The 17,990-nt window shown below is 44.4% G+C and overlaps 1 protein-coding gene across 21 annotated transcripts in view; it reads left to right on the top strand.

Moving 5' to 3' along the window:
• Positions 1-17,990, top strand: part of PLCB4 (phospholipase C beta 4) — a 250,510-nt gene that overhangs the window by 17,439 nt on the left and 215,081 nt on the right. For 15 of the 21 annotated variants that reach the window (XM_084825013.1, XM_084824986.1, XM_084825082.1 and 12 more), the window contains exon 2: positions 12,109-12,164. The exons of 2 other annotated variants lie outside the window; for them this stretch is intronic. The gene's annotated coding sequence lies outside the window, so the exon portion shown is untranslated. Of the gene's footprint in view, positions 1-6,260; positions 6,303-12,108; positions 12,165-13,267; positions 13,622-17,990 lie in introns of those variants that run through there. 4 more of the 21 variants (XM_084825057.1, XM_084825041.1, XM_084825065.1 and 1 more) reach the window with 3 other exon arrangements.

Below are 17,990 nucleotides of genomic sequence, written 5' to 3'. Positions count from 1 at the left end.
TCCTCTTAGATGATGGCTCAATTCAGATGCCACACTACACCATGGTTTGAATTAACCATGGATCAGAACCCATACCATGCTTTCAGCTTGCAAACACACAGGCAAAACAGTGGCTTAGACCGCTTGCCTGATTTCATTTCTGATTTGTGCATCACTTCTGCTTCTAACTATGGCGCAGGGACCTCCAGGGTTAGAACAACAGCTGTAACTATTTGTCAATTCAGATGCCATACCAAACCATGGTTTGCTCCAAACCATTGTTTTAATTCTGGTTTGCTAGCAGTCTTCAGTTGAGACATGTGAAACCCTTATTAAGCTCCTGCGATATGGTTTGGTGTGATACGTTAACCAGTATTTTTAAATATGGACAGCGGTATATAAGGGTGTAATCCTATGTCTCCTAGACAGTGTCTGGGGGACATAGGATATTTTGGTTTCTGAGATCCGAGGTTGGAACTAGGGCTTTGACCTTGGAGCCCAGAAACTGCTGTCCCTGCCCCCTCTCCCACCGCCTTGTAGCTGGCGTGAATTTGCGTTGGGTACATCTTTGTGCTCGGAAATGGAGTGCTGAGATGGTGAAAAGGGGTTGATCCTGGGGGCGGGGAGGGTAGGAGACCATGGAAGCTGCTTTACACAGCTTCCTATGTACGTCCCAGCCTCCATCCCGGCCTCTGTCCCTCCTCCTTCTTGAAGCCGCGCCTAGACTTTCTAGGGAAAATGTAGGGTGGATGGAACACGGAGGTGAGGATTGCCTCCATCCTCCAGCTGCCCTGCATTTGGGTACTCAGCAGCCTCTGACTTCAGAGGCTGCTGACAATCAAGATAGGAATGCACCCTAAATCTGTTAAATAGATACCTGAATTGAGAGCCAGTGTGGTGTAGTGGCTACAGTGTTGGACTGGGAGTCGGGAGATCCGGGTTCTAGTCCCCACTCAGCCATGGAAGCTCACTGGGTAACTTTGGGCCAGTCACAGACTCTCAGCCCAACCCACCTCACAGGGTTGTTGTTGTGAGGACAAAATGGAGAGGAGGAGGATTATGTACGCCGCCTTGGGCTCCTTAAATGAGGAAAAAAGGCGGGATATAAATGTAATAAATAAATAAATAAACAAACCAGAGTAGAACGTGAAAGAGAAGTCTGAGCCTTTAAATATTCTTTCAGTAAATGGTTTGTGGCTGAAACGTGCTGGCTTCGTTTAAGAGAAGACTTTAGGACCTAGTTCAAGCCAGTTGGGTTTGCAGAGTGATCTGTAACTTGGTTCCAAGTGAGCATGTGATCAGTTTGTTTGCTAGATAAATAAGCAGGCCATCTGATGGATGTCCCTAATCCATTTGCTTGGAGAATCAGGCAACAGACAGCTGGGAAATCCAGCTCTCCCCCACCCCTGTGTGTGTGTGTGTGTGTGTGTGTGTGTATGTGTGTCTTTCATCTAAAGCAACGTCGGCATGGTTTTATAAATGAAGCATTGTTTTTAACTGTTTGAACAGAGTTTAAATTTTAATCTACTTCCTGTAATTTTTTTTAAACATGGCAATAAAGAACAAAGCAACAAGGTTTGATATTTTTCTCCTCCACTTTGCCATCAACCAATCTGTCTTTCGGCATTTCAGGAGCTTAGCTATTGTTGGGTCTCAGATTAAAATAAATACATAGGTGCTTTTATTCTGTTCCAGACATGTGGGTGCCCTTTTCTTTCTGCCAGGGATCCTGAATCTTTAACAGCTTGGGGAACAAACTTTTCCCTGTCCATTAAAGAAAATGTGACAACTGAAGAAGGTACCTCCACAAGACCGAACAAAGCCAAAAATATATGAATATGTGGAGAAGCAGATTTTATTAAGCAGACAATCTTAGGTCCCAGTGGTTTTTCAGAATTAGTGGTAGCCCTTTCTCAGGGAAAACTCCCACTTCAAAACTGTCTTCTCTTGCTTCAGAGAGAATTGCCAACTCTCTGGCTTGGTTCAGGTCTTCACCCAGCACTGATGTGATGGGAAACAAATGTCCATGTTGTTTGGTTGACAGAGCCTAAGTATAGTCACAACAACAACAACAACAATAAGTAAGACATTATAATGCTGGATCTTGAAAATCATATAATTTCCTCCAGCTTATTTCTTTATAGAAAAGAAGAATTTAACTTGGGGGGGGGGGAATCTCTTTCAGCCTGAGGGCCACATTCCAGTGTTGGGTGGAGCCAAAGGCAAAAAGGGCAGGGCCAAGAACACCAGCATAGTTTAGCTTAAAGTGCTACTGCCAGAAATGAAGCCTTTGGAGAGGCATTTCAGCCTTTTAGAATGGGGAGAAAACCATGTAAAAGCTGAAAAAACACCAAATGATCAGTGGTCTGGGGAAATGGTATGTGGCTAGGAAACGGGGCATGGCCATCTGGGGAACCAACCCAGGAGCATCAGATTGGGACCCCAGGCAGGCAGGCAGGCAGGCAGGTAGGCAGGATTTGGCCTGCGAGCTTGAGGTTCCCCACCCCTGCTCTAGCTCCATGTGTGTGTTAGGAATCAGGATTCGCTGTTAAGAGCAGAGCCATGCGCAAATGGCCTCTCCAAGTTCTCCACCCTATTTGTGGGCAAAGGAATGGGGGGGGGGATTTCACCGAATTTCTCCAGGGGGAGGAGAAATTCTCCAATAGTTTCTCAGAAGTACAGCACACCGTTGGCTGGGGTTGTAGCACACCCTCTTTCTTTTGCTTAAGGGCTTTTGTTTTGTTTTTGCACTGCCACTGCACATGGCCAGCAGCATCAACTGGCCCTCATCTTGCACCCTGGAAAATGCCCCATACCTAGAGCCATTCCAGGGCATGGGGGGGCTGGGGGTGGTGCGGAAGGGAAGGTGGTGTTTTTGAGTTTACCTAATCACTGCAAGCTGGCTGAGGGTGCTATGTTTGTGTTTTCTTTCTATTACACATCTCTTCATTGCTCTGCAGCCTCCCAGGCTGCCTGCACTTCCTGATCTGAAAAAGCCCGATGGGAGGAATTACCCCATGATCTCTTCCTCTGGCCTTAAGTGCAGGAAGCTGAGGAAGCTAAAGGCTGCTGGAGAGATGATTGTACAGTGAAAGACAGGACACTCACACACACTCTTTGGACACCTCATAAGTAAGGTGAGCACAAGAACTCCAAACCAACTCATGAGAATTTCTTCCAAAAATGTCTTCTCCTTTGAATTTCTTTTCAAAAGCAATTTATTTTCTATCAAATTGAATGAGAATGTTAAAAAGAAGTAGGAGAAATTTTCGGCACATCACTAGCTAAGAGTATATAGTTTGGTCCAAAGATTCCAACCTGGAATATATCACCAATCTGTCCTTTCCCCAAAAACATGCTTTGAAGAGTACCCCAGTTTTTGGGATGCAGAAGCCTGGGTGTGCAGAGGGTTGTTCTCATGTGGTTGTGCGTGAGCACCCCCCCACACACACACTGCATGAGACGTGCCTTCTGCTTGTGCAGTTGCATTTTTGCTGCTGGGCCTCTGTGTGTAAATTTTAATGTGTGTGTATTATATCTAGATGTTAGTTTAAGGTATTCTTAACACAGTTATTTTTTAACAGTTAAAAATCTAATTTTTAATATGTTTTTTAAATAAAATGATTGATTATACTAGCAAATTAGGAAGAAGCATTCTAAGCTTCCTCCCTGATCAGCTAGTTTTCTATATGCAGGGATGTGTGCATGTGTACAGAGGAGAGTTACGTCACGTGAGCCTCCATCTGCACTCCGAAGTGGTATAGCCCAGCCACTGTGAGAACTAACCATCATTGTTGATGCAACAGTGAGTTCCTTCGGCTGCCATTCTGGTTGCTAGTCATGCAGAGTCCCAGGCAGTGCAGAATGATGCACATAACTCCAAGAGACTAGAGAAGAAAGCTGTCAATTCAGGGGTAGGTGGAACATGAGACCTAAGAGCTCATTTGTAACATTTGAACTAGGCATCTTGTCATAGCATCTTAATGTCAAATAGAAAACGAGGGTTAACATGTTTTCCTGTGTGTATGTTTTTTTTAAAAAAATTATACAAAATCAGGCAACTTCCACAAACACATTAGGGAGACATTCTGCCCAGCGTCACAGTGTCAGCAGATGAGAAAGCAACATCTGTCTTCTGAACAACAGAGATTGTGCCTTAAATATTCAGGATATCAGTTCTTTCCAAAACATCTCCAGACAATTAATGTAAATAAAGTTAGCAATAATTAAAACTCACTCGTCTTCTGGGATAAAGGAACACGCCACCTTCCATTTCCTCTTGCATTCTGACTAATTGTTAATTACTTTCCTAAAAGCTTTGTGGGCGTCAAGTAATCCTTTTTGTTTTACGCAATTTTTCTAGTCCTTAAAGGATATTAGAAGTTATTTCTGTACACAGAAGTAGCACTAATAGTGATGGAGCTAGCACTGTACACCCCCCTCCCCCAATTTGGATCAGGGCTGTGGTACAAGAGGAGGGGAAGTCCGATCCCCCTCCCATCACATGCACACCACTGTTCCAGTCCAGATTGCCTCCTGGAGATGCTGTTAGCCCCAGAGGGGAAAATCTGTGGGCGTGAACTTTGTCTGGAGAAGACACAATTCTGATATCTCCCTCCCTGCCCCACCCCACGTGTACATTTCTGTTTGTGAAAACCATCTCTGCAGGCCTATTGTATTCTCTAATCTCATACTAAGTACATTGTAGCTGTTTTTCCTCCATGTGATTTTTTTGAAACGTGGCTTACAGACAAAGCTGTCTCCTCCCTGCCCACATGGCTGTGCCATGGCAAACAAAAGACATAGATTCATGTGGAACAACTATTTCTGTATCTTCTGCCAGGAATGTGAGCCACCTTCCACGTTACCTAGAATTGACCTGTGCTTCTGCTTCCATGTAACATGGGGAATGTGCCCTCAAAATGTCTGGCAAGCAAAGAACTCCTGACGCAGCAAAGAATTGGACATGCTGGTCTTATATTTGCCAGTGCCTGCTGCAGGGGGAGGCTGCATGGCATGTGTGTGCTTAGCAGTATTCCCCTCTCTATTAAACGTGAGTTGCTGGAATGGCCACGTTTTTGAAAGGCTTGCCAAACCTTTCTCCGAGCCTGGCCAAACTGATCTCCACCATGTGGGCCTCGCTTTGTTTCTGGGCGAAGGCATGCATTTGCATGCTTTCCTCGCATTTATGGAAACAATCGGCTGGCTGTCATCTTTTTGAAGATCTTGAGAACTGATGGGACCTGATTGCTGCAAAAACAAATTATGTGTGAATTGCATGGAAATGGCTGTCAGAGCATCATCTGGTGTATGGCATGTCATAGCCCGGATGCTGGTGTGGCAGAAAATGTCTCATCTACCTAGCTACCTGCCTATCTTCCCTCCCCACCTCCTCAGTGGTGAAATGAGAGTTCCAATTTTGTGTGGACTTTTTCTATCCTACTGAGAGAAGATGCACAAACCCTGCCCCCCCCACCCCCACAGTTGACAGCAGAAGCTGAACATGCAGATTTGCAAGTAACTCATGCATCTGCTTTTCCAGTTGAACTCCTCTTGTGCATAAAACCTCAAAGCTTCAACATCTCTCAGGAGGATATATACCTAGAACATGGGTAGGCAATGTGGTGTCTTCCAGATGTTTTGGATGACAACTTCCACAATTCCTGACCATTGCCTATGCTGGCTGGGGCTGATGGGCATTTTAGTCCAAAACATCTGGGGGGCACCCTTGACCTAAAGCATAAAAGTTACTGGGGGTGGGGCAGGTGGGGGTGTAAAACAGATTTAACTCCCTCCACCCCTTACCACATACTTTATTTTTATTACGTGATTGGTGGGGTTTACTTAGTGGGAAGATAAAATGTGGTGATGGCATATGATTTTTGGGTTATGTGGGGGTGTTGCATGCTCTTCTCTATGAAGAACTCAAACATGGGATAAAACAATGTAACATCAGTTTGATCTTTGTTTATGAAAGTGCACCATTTGGGGATGAGTAAATGAGTTTCAGCTCTAATGGATGATATGGCAAAATAGTTCAACCTATCTTCATTGAGTGTGGCATGATGATACTTTAGAGACATGATGCTCATAGTTGGTGGTTATAATTTTCTCTGCTTTTGCAGCATGTTTATAGTTCCTCTGTTTCTTGCAGTGTGTTTATTGAAGCTGTGCCTGCTCACAGATAGCAAGGCTGGAAAAAGCCCAAGTGCCTGGCTGAATGAGCAATGAAATTTTGTTCCTGCTGCCTAGGATCTTGAAATGCCATTGAGTGCAGGGCTGGCCCTTAAATCACTGAAGGTGGCATCTAAAACTTGATGCTGGTAGGTTAAAAAATATCAGCATCGTTTTCCATCCCTGGAAAATGGTACTTGCAGGTTGTTATCTTTGTTTCCCTGTCCCCCTTACAGTGTTATAAGACTATGTATAGTGGTGGGCAGACTTCAGGCTTATAGGATCTACTTTCTTTTCTTTTTACTAGAAATGCAAGGTGCACCGAGCAGAGCTATGTGCACATTAGTGGCTGGATGGTGGGCGGGCAATATACTCTTAGAATTAAACAATGAAAGAACAAGGTGTCTTTGAGTACATAGACAGCTCAGGAATTTTTTTCCAGAACCGAGGTCCCAGTCCTGCCACACACAGATCCACTCCTGGGATGTTTCCAGGCAGAGGGATCCTAGCGCTACCAGTGAGAAGGCATTTTGCAGCTGTTTCATCTTCTCCTCCTTAATGGATTTTTTGCAGCAGAAAAAAAGATGGAAGAAGCGGGGGCAAATATGGGAGGCTCACAAGTAGAAGTCATTGGGGCTGTTCACACAACACGCTAACCCACACTCAGTGATTGAATGTGGGTTGTTTTGAACTGCGGGTTGTTGAACCGTGGGTTATCATGTTGCCTGAACGCATCCAGGGTGGTTTGTTAACCATGCAGTGTGGCTTATTTTTCTTGAACAAGACAGCTTGAGAACCCATGGTTTGTTGTGGTGTTGTTCAGGGTGATTAATAAGCCCCCCTGGCTGCGTTCAGACAACACAATAACCCACCCTGCAAAAGATGTGCTGTATTCAGACAACACACTATCACATGAGTCAACAAACAACTCACCGTTCAAACAGCCCATGCTCAACAACTGGGTGTGGCTTAGGGTGTTGTGTGAACAGCCCCATCATCTCTGTCCCTCTCCCTCACTCTCTCTCCCCCTCCCTCCCCCCCCCCAGTAAAATTCTGGGAATGAGGTAGGGCAATGGCACAATAAAAGCCTTGTCTGGAAGCAGCTTTCCTCTCCAAGGTTTCTCTTCATCTCAGCAGCCTGATTTGGGAAAATGAAAAGAAAAAAAAACTTTCTTGTTGCTGTTTTTAAAGAATTGAGAGTCAGAAACCCTTGCTGATCTACTGCAAGTCACCCAGAGATCTACCAGTAGATCCCACGTTATTTGCTGCCCACCCCAATGTTTAGACATAAGTGTTAATGATGGACAAATGAGCCTGTTAGTGCTTGGTCAAGTCAGCTGGAACAGGCAAACTGTGTGGCAGCCTCTCCCTCTGCCTTTTGCACCTCCCTGTAAACATCACGGGGCAGGAGCCTTCTTGCAGCCAGAGACCTAATTTGGTTATGTTTCATGGCTGTATTTGCAAAGTCCTGGTCATTGGCTAACTTCATTAACCAGATAGATCACAGAAGTAATTTCACTTTCACGCACATTCCCCTCCCACATCTATCTCCCTCTGGCCATGTTTGTGATGGTTGTCACTTGTTTGCAGTGCCTTTTAAATTAAGCTAATATTGAACTACACATTGTAACTATTATCATCCAGCCATTGTGTAATGCTTTGTCATAAGAAACTTGGCGAGGGGGGCCAATCAGGGGGCTCTGCTGCTGCCAAACCATGGAGACGATGTGCTTCAGTGACTGTACTTAACCTCGCTCTGTTTTCCAAAATGAGGATAATGCCTGAAAGTGCATGGCTAATTCAAGCTTCCATTTTGATGGCGTCTTTGCTGCACAGTGTGAACGAGTCTGCATGATAAAATCCACAGTGGTTGCAAGGGGGAGATTGCTGGTGGCAGTGGACCAAATGGTCACTTTGACCGATAGTAGATTTGGGCGACTTGAGGCCCCCACAGATGTTTTCATCTGTAGTGGCCGTCAGCCATAGCTGGCGTAGCCAATGACAAGGGAATATGGGAGTTGTAGGCCAAAACATCTGAATGGCTACCAGTTGCCTACCCCGGTGTATAGGGTAAAGCAGAGTAGCCAAGAACTCAAACAGAGCAATCCTAGGCACATCTACTTCAGAAGTAAGTCCCTCAGTGGGATGTATGCCCCTATCTGGACAGGGATAACCTAGCTTCACTAGTCTATGCTCTGGTAACCTCCAAGTTAGATTCTTGCAATACACTGTACATGGGGCTGCCCTTGAAGACTGTTCAGAAGCTGCAGCTTGTGCAAAATGTGGCATCCAGATTGATAGCAGGCTCCAGAAGGTCCAAACAGATAACACCAATTCTGGCCGGCTTGCACTGGCTGTCTGTACATTTCCAAGCCCATTTCAAGGCGCTGGTTTCAATCTATAAAGCCTTACATGGCTTGGGATGACAATACTTGACTGTGTGCCTCTCTCAGCATGACACTAACCATATACTGTATCCATCAAGTGAGTTCCTTCTCCCAAGTTCCCTCTCCAAGGGAGGTTTGGAGAATGGCAATGATGGAGAGGGCCTTCTTGGTGGTGGCTCCCCAGTTGTGGAACGCTCTCCCCAGTAAGGCCTGCCTGGAGCCCAGCATATGATAGTGTTTTTACTGGGTCCTGGAATTTCTTATTGTTGATTGTTAAAAGTGTGTGTGTGCGCGCGTGTGTGCGCATGTGCGTACTCACACACACACACACAGTTTTTATATTATGTTACAGTATTGTATTTTTAAGGTTTTTGATCTTTGTAAACTGCCCAGAGAGCTTCGGCTACTGGGTGGTATAGAAATGTAATAAATGAAATGAAACTTCAGGAATGTATATATAGGATTGCAGCCTTAGTTTCCGAACCTTGAAATGCCACTCCCTGTAGGAAGCCAAGTAAACAGAGGTGGCTACATTTCAGGCTCCAGAATGGTAACATGAATCAGTTCAAAGTGTGAAAGGGGCCTTGCTGTGCAATCAATAGCTGCTGTGGGAGGCTTGGACCTCCTGGTGGTTCTCTCCATGGGATTTTGTATTTCTTTGGCCCATGAGATACTTCATTGCTAGCTTTTATATACCGGTCTTGTGTAGGGCTGGGCTGAAGCATTGCTCCAAAAGAGTGGGACACAATTGGGTGATTGTAGGATGCCAAATGGGCCCCACCTAGAGATGTGAAGGCCTGGAAAAACCCTGGGAACAACAACAACAAACAGGGAAACTTGTTCCCCCCCCAAACAAAAAAAGTCCCTGGGGAAACCCCCTCCCCATTTCCCCCCCAGGCCTTCACTTCTCTAGCACCCCAGTTTTATTTTTGTTGCTTCTGTGGCTGTTCACAGCCATGATGATGCTTCCCTCTGCCATTTTATCTTGGCTCAGAGGAGCTTTGGGCTCCCTGTTAATGAGGGCGCAAGACTGCACAGAAAGCCAAGGAGGCATCTTCACATTGCCTAGGCAACTGGGAGATGCTGGCTGTCTTTCAGTGCTGCTGTGCCGCGAGACTGCAGCAGAGCACCAGAAGAGAGCAAGGGTGCTTCCAGATGAGGCTTTTATTGTGTAATCACCCTGCCTCATTCATGGATTTTGTGTGTGTGTGGGGGGGGAGGTCCCCCAACGTCCCTGTCTTCCACTCTTGACCGTTCTGTGTTTTCCCACTGCTTCTTTCCCCCACAGAATCCATTAACAATTTAATAGCTGCACAATGGGTTGTATGCAATGTTAGCCCTACTTCGAGTGGACCCATTGAAATGGATGGGACTTAAGTTCAGGTAACACTGGATACAACCCAATGTCTTTTGATTGGTCATGCCAGGAGTCCTTTACCTGGAAGCAACCCGAGTGTTCCTCATTTACCCTAGTCCAGCCTTTCTCAGGTGGTGACTTCTAGATATTTTGGGTGACAACTCCCATCATCGATGATCAGTAGCCCTGCTGGCTGGGGCTTATGGGAGGTGTAGTCCAAAATATCTGGAGGGCACCATGTTGGGAAAGGTTGGCCTGGGCAAAGGGGAGCGCTGGTCTAGCTTCCAGCACTGCACTGAAAGGCTGCACCGCAGCACAGGATGCGTTCCCATGTTGCTTAGGCAATTTGGGGAGGCGCTTCCTTCCCCCCCATACCCCTCCATAATGGGCAGATATTGCACAGATGTGTCGGCCTCCCCCCCCCATCCCCTGCAAGCATCACAGAAAGGGGATGACCATCCAGGTTTGCGGCCTGTGAAAGGGGAGCTGCAAAGTCACAGGGCCATTTTGACACTGGACCAGTTTTGTGTGATACACGTGGGGTGACCCGGGGAGGCACTGCGACAAAGGTTTGGCACACCTGACTTGGATAATTCTTACACATTCATACTGTAGTGTGTTACATCATGCTGAAGAACACTAAAAGTTGGCATAGGAGTTCACACTTGAAGCAAGGGGAAGTGAGATGTAGGGAGAAATGGGCAGGTAAGACGCTCACGCACACGAATTCGGAGCTGGAGCAGACGTGATGCTCAGTGTGTGAATACACTTCCCGCCTCTGTTTGTCCTTTAGCAATAACAGCTGAGGGGCCCCACAAGCAGGACTGAGTGATGTGATGGAGTGAGTGATGATTAACCCTTTTCCCACACTGGAGTTTCATTGACTTGCTATTAGCCCTAGGAGAAAGGTTTTCATTGGCACCTATGGAAGGTTCCTTCCCAAAACTAATAACAGGTGTGTGTGTGGGGGGGCATTTATTTACTTTTAAACTGCCCAACAACAGAAATTATCTGAACAGTGTACAACAGATTAAAAACATACTGTACGAATATTAAAGCAAAAAATAAATTTTTATTTATTTATTGCACAGAATCAAACCAAGACAAATCCAGCAGCAAAGAATAAAACCATTACAACACTGTAAAACAAGATTTAAAACAGCAGCAGAATAGAGTACTAAAAACAATTCTTAAAATTCCTGGGAGAACAAAAATGTCTTCAACTGGCACTGAAAAGGTGATAATGTAGGTGAGCCTCTCTGGGGAGGGCTTTCCACAAATGGGTTGCCACCACTGAAAAGGCCCTCTCTGTTGTGCCTAGCCTCATTTGGTGGGGGCAACTGGAGGGGGCCTAAGATGATGATCGTAGTGTCTGGGTAGGTAAATATGGGAGGAGACATTCTTCAGGTAACCTTTCCCTAAGCCATTTAGGGCTTTGAAGGTTAAAACTAGCATTTTGAATTGTGCCCAGAAATGACTGGCAGCCAGTGCAGAAAGAGACGTACTGGCATATTATGGTCAGATTGGCCAGCCCTTGTTAGCAGTTCAGTTGTCCTATTTTGAACTAAGTGAAGTTTCTGGACTGTTTTCAAAGGCAACTCCACACACAACATGTTGCAATAATCCAAATGGGAAGTTACCAGAGAGTGAATAACTGTCGCAAGGCTCTCTCTTTCCAGGTAGGGTCATACATGGTATATCAGCCTAAGCTGATAAAAGGCACTCTGAGCCACTGAGGATTTTGGGTTGGCACTGCAGTTCAGGGAAAGGGTTAACTGTGCATGTGTTGAGGTTCTGATCCTGCTTGGCCCCCACCCCCCAAGTTGCTCATCTTAAATGTGTGGATGTCTCGTTTTTTCTTTAACTCGTATCTTTTTGGGACCTCATACCTGCAAGTAGCAATGGAAAGCTTTCATTCCAAGTTCAGGCAAAATTTGTAGTTTGGGGCACAATCCTGTGTAAGTCCCATTCCTTTCATTAGAAGAGGTTTAAATTCCTGCTTTACTCCTGTTCCTAATCAATGGGATGCAAAGAGTGATTAAACTTTAGATTGCCCTTTTGGCTGTTACTTGATGTCAGTAATGGGGAGATGTCGAAGTAATGTGTTTGTAACAGCACCATAAATATCAATTATGGAACTGTAATTTAATTTAGAGCACTGTGATCTTCAGCACACCACATTTTTCACTGCTTTTTTGTTTGTTTTTATAGGGAAAGGAGCAGCTCTTCATAATGAGAGTTTCAAAGATATGATCTTGATTAAAAAGGTAGGTACCCCATCTTTATATCAATATGTCCATTTAAACCCAAAGAAGAGTGAAAACATGCATTGTCGAGAGGCCTGTTGAGACGTCTTTGTGGAAGAAATGGAAATAAATATATTTCTCTTTCTCAGAGGTTTAATGAGAGCCATTAGGTATGTATGAAATGCAACTGCTCTGCTTCCCTTGCTCCTCTATATCTTAATATACAGTTAAACATTGGGATTTTTCATAGTTTCATAATTTGTAGCTGGAGCAAGTTCTCCTCCTTAGTATCTTCTAAGCTGTACTCTGCATATTATAATTTACTTGTGTGTGTATTCAACTTTCAACCTTTGCTAAAAGTTAACTTTTGCTTCCATTTTAGTTTAAACACAGCTTGCCATGTCATCCAAACCTGGACAGACTATGGTTAATCTTAACTAGAAACAGGTCAACTTCAAACTATAGTTTATGAAACTAACAACGGTTAAGCTAAACCTTGGTTTAGGGTTCGGAAGACACACTAAACTGCAGTTAGTCTAACATGGAAGCAGCAGCTTCTGATTTCCATAAAGCCATTCCAGAGAGGGAGAGGGGAGCATGCGAGCCTAGGGAGCAGGGGAGGCTAGGCTTGTTGTAATGCTAAATCATTGTATAGCATTGGGGCCAAATAAAGCACATGCATACGTAAGGGTTTTTTTTAATAGAAGGTATCTCTTTGCAAAATATGTGAGCATAGAACTGCATCTCATTAGTATTTTGGATGTTTACTGAATGTGATGTGTCTGGCAGGAAAGCAGTTTAATGTACTGGGGAATCTAGAGTAAGAAATGGAAAGGGGAAAGCTGTCAGTCTAAAAAATGTAGGATTCAAATGGCAGTCCTTACATGAGATTAAGAGTAACTATATGCTGCAAAATGACAGAGTAATTCACTAGCTGAATTACGTTTATGGAAGATTTCTGTAATGTTATGGTAACTTGAATTATTCATTATGCTAATTTAGTGTGAATGCTATCATTCAGGCCTGCATGTGTTACCCATCATGCCAGAAAAACAGCAGAAGGCAACACTTTAGTTTTACTTCAGTTTTAGAGTTTTTAAAATGCTAGTTTGATTTTTCCACAGTTCTTGATAGGAATGACTTCACCCTTCTCAAGTTGGCTCTCTGACCCGTTCTCATCCTCAAATGGTGGCTGCTGTTAACTCTTCAGTGGCTCCTGGTCACACATGACTGGAAAGTACCAAGCAGACATACCACAGAGAGATGCTGTCACTGGCAGACAGCAGGACTTGGATGGCAGTCATCTGCTGCCCTAAAAGGAATTACTGGACACTGGTGCCTGCCTATCAGCCTGAGGAGAAATGAAAATTATGCTGAAGAGGGCGGGTGAATAAGGAAGAAAGTTAAGAAAATTCCTGTCTGGTTCAGGCTGCAAGAGGCAACTTTCTCATGAAAGTTACTGGTAACATTGGAAATAGGTACCTGTGTGTGTGTGTGTTTTGCCTTCAGGTGGGCATCATCATGAAAGCTCAAGGGCCAGTCTGCTTTGGACAGGCTGCATCATCATGAGGTCACAATGGCCAGTCTCTCTCTTTTAGGTAGGCAGTATCAGCATAAAGTCACAGTGACCAGTTTCCTTTCAGCAGGTAGCATCAGCATAAGGTCGCAATTGCCTCCCTCCCTCCCTCCCTCAAGCAAGGCAGCAAGCAGCATGTGGGCAAAATCTCTCTCTCTCTCTCTCTCTCTCTCTCTCTCTCACACACACACACACACGCACACTGATGCAGATAGAAGCTGGAGTCAGGTGGACGCCATCTTTTTTTTACTGAGGTGAGCATATGGACAGGTGGGCACTGTCTCCATTTCCCTTATGGAGGTGGCAGCAAGCAGTTTGTGGTCACAGTGGCTAACACCGATGTCTGTCTCATTGAAATGGAGAGCAGCATGGGGAAATGGAGTAACTGTTTGTCTTAAATCAGAGCTTGGACATCGTGGCTGAATGGGTAAGGGCCAATCGGCAGAAGCCTTGTGGCTGCTGTTGAATTGTTGACTGTTTTATAGTAGTTTTTTATGACTGGCTTTAAAAATTGGGTCACTAGGCGGTTTGGTCATTCTAAGAGTTGCTGCTTAGATTATTGCATTTTACTGTGAGTTATTGCAAGCCATTTCAAAGCTTTGCCATGAGGTAGAAGATGAATTTGTACAATCAATAAGGGTTTGACATGAACACTTCCCTGTAATATGTGCTAACGGAAGGAGATGGCTCAGAGAGAGAGAGAGCGTGCACATGAGATTGAGAGCACACTCCAGGGTCCAGTCCTTCTTTTTAAAGTTCAGTTCTGTGGTTAAATAGCACCACTTTTAAGTAGCTGGATCTTAGGGGATATCTGATAAGTTTGGTAGCAACAATATAAAAGGCTGGGTAATAGCAATAGACATAAAGTTCAGCTGTGGCCTTTTTCATGAAGGGACCCTACCTCAGTGGCAGAATATATGGGTTGCATTGCAGAAGGCCCGAGGTTCCATCCCCCTGCACCGCTAGTTAAAAGGATCAGGTGATGGGATTGGAAAGACCTCTGCCTCAAACCTTGGAGGACCGCTACCAGTTGGACCAGACAGTGTTGAGCTAGGATCTAGCTGCTAGATGGACAAATCATCCAAGGTGGTATAAGACAGATTCTTATGTTCCTGAGAAGAAAACTTTGAGGAATGGGAGGGACATGTTGAATGTTTTAATGAGCTTCGCACTTTGAATTTTTACTTTGCTTTTGATAAAACCTTTTTGAGAGATGTCTTTATGAGTCCTTTTAACACTTCTTCGAGAGCTACAGTAATTCTCCTTTAGATCTTATACAATTTTCGCAAGTGATTCGAATATCATGTGAAATAGAATTGGAGTGCTCACGGCTCTGGTTATGAACCTCTGCTATATCTATCTATCTATCTATCTATCTATCTATCTATCTATCTATCTCTGAGAATACTCAGGGCTACTTGTGGGTTTTGCTCTCCCCCTTTGGCTTCTTTCCCAGCTTTGTCTTACAAACATATTGTACCTAGAGCAGGAGTGACAAATATTTTTCAACCCAAGGGCTGAATTCCATGTTGGAGAAGCTCTTGGGGTGGGTGAGGGGCACATTCCAGTAGCGGGCAGGGCCACAGGCATAAGTAGATGGGGCTGAAGAATCCCCCGCCCTTCAATGTCATTGTTACCACTTTATGATAGCAAGCATGTCTACTCCGAAGTAAGCATGAGCAACATGCCTACTCTAAATAATCAGGACATGCCTCTGCAGGTCCACTCAGAAGTAAGCAGGACTGAATCACTCAGCAGCACTTTCAGATAGCATCCCAAATATCAACCCTATGCATGTCTCCTCAGAAGTAAACATGAGCAGCAACAGGGCCACGACTAGTGTGGCTACTTAGGAATGGCCAAAGAAGAGGAAACACATCACCAAAAAAGAGGGTGGCAATTTGCATAACATTTGCACATGCTAATTTGTATGCATAGATGCAAATTTAGAAGTAATTATGATAATTGAAATAGAAATACAGTACATCTCACCACAGTGCCAAAGACTGTGACCTGCCTGTTCAGTCTGCTGTTCAGGTGTTCTGTTGATGGGCAACAGTTCTGATAGTTCCCTCTCTTTAAACCAGAGCTGGACAGGACAGCCCTTCAAATAGAGGACTGTCATCTCTAAAAGAGGATACATGGCTACCCTAGTGACAACATAGGCCTCCATCCTGTCCAGAACCCCCATCTTCTTCCTCTAAGCAGGAGGAAGAATGTACCCAGTGTTCATCAACAGCACTCTGATAGCAATCAGAGACTGAAAGCATTATCTGAGCAGACAGTGTTTGAAGATATTTTATCCTGGAATGCTTTTTATGACCAAGTCTGCTAGTTTGTGTTGGTTGGTTGGTTATTTTTGCTGGGTTTTAATGCTGTTGTATATTCTGAATTTGTATTTGATTTTTATGGCGTTTCATGTTGTTGTACTTCATGGCATTTTTGCTTTGTTTTGCTTTTTAAAGGAAGCCATTTTGGAAAATTCATTTGAAAAGTGGGCTAGATATAATTTAAAGCAAATGAAGTGTGTACCTCTCCATCACATGTGTTCAGGATTGCGCCCTCTCTTACTCCCATGGAGACTATGAACAAAAACAAAAGTGTATTTTCTCCTGTAGCATGTTTGGGACATTCCTTTGCCTGGCTGGATACGCTTTTCACTTTAGATACCCATAGATAATTATGGCAGTCCTAGCTGGTGGTGATGTCAGCCTTTTAAGGGTTGGGTGGAGGAAGGGCCATACTATGCCAAGTTGTCAGAGTCTGATAGAGCACTCACCCCATCCTTCTTGCAGTAGTGAAGAGTGAAGTCGTGCAGAGTGAAGGCTAGGGATGGGAAACAAATTTATTTGGTTCACATTGTATGCAAACTTACAAAATCCTCACTTCCCGAACCTAAATGTGAACTGGAATGCAGCTTGCTGCTAAAATGCCCGCATTTCCAAAGTTTTTGATGCAGTCTGCAAAAAGGAAGGAAGAAAGAATGAAAGAAGCACACACAGAAATGCGCACAGAATGCACATGTTTGCAAAAATATGTACAAGAATGCTTTATTCAGTGAGGGAAAATGCATACGGTTGCAAAACTGTGCACAAGAATGAATGGATTAGGGGAGAATGCATACAAATATTGGGGATTTTAAGAAAATGTGTGCAAAAATGTGTTAAAGTTCATGTGGAATTAAAAAATAAAATCACAGCCAAATTGCCAAATTGGGATGGAATGAAATCATCATTGGAAAAAGGAGAACCTGAGTGAAATCAACAGATTTACCCATCCCCAATGAAGGCAGGAAATGAGCATGAGCCTGCTTCAACTTGGAGAGCAGGGGCTTGGTCTTGAGCTAAGGCATGAACCCAGACAGATGGTGATGGTTGCTTGGTCCGAGCTCAGCTGGGGTGAGATGAGAGATCTTCTCCCAGTCCAAGATGAGCTCCTGGCTTAGCTGCATTATTTTTGTTTTATTTATAGAATTTTCACTCCACCTTTGTGGTTTCAAGGTAGCCTATGGCAATAATATAAAACCTTAAAAGCCAATGGTATAAAATACAGGCCTAAAGTTTCTGGTCCAAAGTGGCTTCAAGGTAGCCTATGACAACAGTATAAAAACGTAAAATCCAGGACTATAAAATACAACAATACAATCTGACAATTGAAAGCTTAAAATCCAATCCTGAAATGGTAATACAAACCTCAAGGATAAAAATGGCAGAACGAGCTGATGAAATAGCACCTTAAAACTACTAAAAAGATCTTAAATACCATTGAAAGTACTGAAGAACAGGATGGACTTTGCCTGCTGCCTAAAAGGGAGAGTTCCATTTTTTGGGTGTTACCACAGGAATCTCTCTCCTTGTTTAGTCACCCACATAACCAGGGCTGGCCCAAGATATCTTATTGCCTGAGATGAATGACAAAATGGTATCCCCCTCCCATTCTGCATACTGACACCAACTGGACTGGTAGTTGACTCTTACTTCAAGACTGTTGACAGGACAGCATCCTCCATTGAACTAGAGGGCAGCAGGCTAGCTTTGGGGGATGGGGCGGGTTTACAGGCCAGGCAGTGTAACACAGCTTTGCCCGCTAACTCCATTCTCCTCTTCTACACTCCTCCCAGCATCCGCTGAGGTGGCTGCCTCAATCTGCCTAACGGTAGGGCTGGCCCCGAACCTCTGGGGACATCTGGAGAAGGGTCTCTGAAGATCTTAATTGATGGGCAGAATCCTGTGGGAGGAGGCAATACTTTAGAAGTATCCAGGCTGCCTGCC

The sequence above is a fragment of the Heloderma suspectum genome, chromosome 1 (genome assembly GCF_057233095.1).
Source record: "Heloderma suspectum isolate Gila_16-S chromosome 1, 16-S_ref, whole genome shotgun sequence".
Taxonomy (NCBI): domain Eukaryota; kingdom Metazoa; phylum Chordata; class Lepidosauria; order Squamata; family Helodermatidae; genus Heloderma; species Heloderma suspectum.
This window is presented reverse-complemented; position numbering and strand designations above follow the sequence as displayed.